The following is a 2,740-nucleotide window of genomic DNA, read 5'->3' as shown; positions in this document are numbered from 1 at the left end:
ACTCTTTCGCCCAGGCTGGAGTGCAGTGGTACAATTTCAACTCACTGCAACCTCCACCACCTGGGCTCAAGCGATTCTCCTGCCTCAGCCTCCTGAGTAGCTGGGATTACAGGTGCATGCTACCATGCCCAGCTAATTTTTGTTTGTTTGTTTGTTTGTTTCGAGATGGAGTTTCACTCTTGTTGCCCAGGCTGGAGTACAGTGGTGCAATCTCGGCTCACTGCAACCTTCACCTCCAGGTTCAAGTGATTCTCCTACTTTAGCCTCCCGAGTAGCTGGCAATACAGGCGCCCACCACCACACCTGGCTAATTTTTGTATTTTTTAGTAGAGACGGGGTTTCACCATGTTGGTCAAGGTGGTCTCGAACTCCTGACCTCAGTTGATCTGCCTGCCTCGACCTCCCAAAGTGCTGGGATTACAGGTGTGAGGCACCACACCTGGCAGGAAGCTACTGCTTTAAGTGAGACATAACTAAACCAACTTTAAATAGGCTAATTTCTATAAACACGACTAAGTTCCTACAGCATCTCTCTGGTCACAAAAATATCACCAACTTCTGCATAAAGATCAGGCCAGGCAAGGTGGCTCACGCCTATAATCCCAGCATTTTTGGAGGCTGAAGCAGGAGGACCCTTTGAGGCCAGGAGTTTGAGACCAGCCTGGGCAACAAAGTGAGACCTCATCTCTATTTAATAAATAAATAAACACATAAATGCCAAAAAATTATAATATCACACACTGGAATAAATACATTTCAAAAAGATTGATAAAAACAAGTCAAATAATTATTTATCTGCTCATTCCCACTTGGGGTTGCAGGTGGCCGGAGCCTGTCCCAGAAGCTGAGGGCCCAAGGCAGAAAGCAGCCCCAGAGAGGATGGCCTCCCATCGCAAACCGAGCTCACACCCACACGCGCTTGGACTGGGACCATTTAGACACATCGATTCACCTCTGTGCACACCTTTGGGATGGGGAAGGAAACCAGAGTACCTGGAGAAAACCCTCGTAGACTTGGGGGTCGTATGCAAACTCCACAGACAGTGGCCCCAGATGGGAATCAAAATTTCTTTTCTCATCAACGTTATAATGAAATGATGGTGAATGAAACCGCATTCATGTCGTTGCATAATCACCACCATCTATCTCAGAACTTTATTATTATTTGAGGTGGAGTTTCACATTGTAGTGCAATGGCACAATCTCAGCTCACTGCAACCTCCGCCTCCAGGGTTCAAGTGATCCTCCTGCCTCAGCCTCCAGAGTAGCTGGCATTACAGGGGCCTGCCACCATGCCCAGGTAATTTTTGTATTTTCAGTAGAGATGGGTTTTCACCATGTTGGTCAAGATGGTCTCAAATTCCTTACCTCAGGTGATTTGGCCAACTCAGCCTCCCAAAGTGCTGAGATTACAGGCATGACCCACTGCGCCCGGCCTATGTCCAGAACTTTTTCATCTTCCAAAACTGAAACTCTGTCCCCATTAAACACTAAACCCACATCCTCATCTCCCAGCCCCTGGCCGCCACCATTCTACTTTCCATCTCTATGAATCTGACTATCCTAGAAGCCTCCTATGAGTGGAATCATACAATATTTGTCCCTTAGATTTATTCACATTGTAGCAGGTGTCAGAATGTCATTCTTTTTTAAGTCTGAATAATATTCCATTGAATGGATAAAGCTCACTTTGTTTATTCACTCATTTGTTGATGGAAATTTGGTTTGTTTCTACCTTTTGGCTATTGTAAATATTGCTGCTGTGAACATTGGTGTATAAATATCTGTTTTAAGTCTCTGCTGTTTTCTGGCTGGGTGAGGTGGCTCACGCCTATAACCCCAGCACTTTGGTAGGCCAAGGTGGAAGGATCACCGGAGCTTAGGGGTTTGAGAACAGTCTGGGCAACACAGCAAGACCTCATCTCTACAAAACCTTGACAAATCGCCCGAACATGGTGGCACATGCCTGTAGTTGCAGCCACTTGGGAGGCTGAGGTGGGACCATGGCTTGAGCCCAGGAAGTTGAGGCTGCAGTGAGCGGTGATTCCACCACTGCACTCCAGCCTGGATGACACAGTGACAGAGCAAGGCCTATCACAGAAAGAAAGAGAGAAAGAGAGACAGAGAGAGAGAGAGGGGGAGAGAGAGAGGAAGGGAGGAAGAGAGGAAGGGAGGGAGGGAGGGAAGGAGGGAAGGAGGGAGGGAGGGAGGGAAGGAGGGAGGGAGGGAGGGAAGGAGGGAAGGGAGGGAAGGAGGGAAGGAGGGGAGGAGGGAAGGAGTGAAGGAGGAAAAGGAGGAAGGGAGGAAGGGAGGGAAGGAGGGAAGGAGGGGAGGAGGGAAGGAGTGAAGGAGGAAAAGGAGGAAGGGAGGAAGGGAGGGAAGGAGGAAAGGAGGGAAGGAGGGAAGGAGAGTGGGAGGGAGGGAGAGAGAGAAAGAGAGAAAGAAAGAAAGAGGACAGGCATGGTGGCTCACACTTATAATTCCAGCACTTTGGGAGGCTGAGGCGGGAGGATCACAAGGTCAGGAGATCGAGCCCATCCAGGCTAATAGAGCGAAACCCTGTTTCTACTAAAAATACAAAACATTAGGCAGGCATGGTGGTAGGCACCTGTAGTCCCAGCTACTTGGGAGGCTGAGGCAGAAGAATCGCTTGAACATTTGGGAAGCAGAGGCTGCAGTGAGCTGAGATTGTGCCACTGCACTCCAGCCTGGGTGACAGAGCAAGACTCCATCTCAAAAA

Source organism: Cebus imitator, unplaced genomic scaffold (genome assembly GCF_001604975.1).
Source record: "Cebus imitator isolate Cc_AM_T3 unplaced genomic scaffold, Cebus_imitator-1.0 Scaffold322, whole genome shotgun sequence".
In the NCBI taxonomy this organism is placed as follows: Eukaryota; Metazoa; Chordata; class Mammalia; order Primates; family Cebidae; genus Cebus; species Cebus imitator.
Note: the sequence above shows the minus strand (reverse complement) of the source record.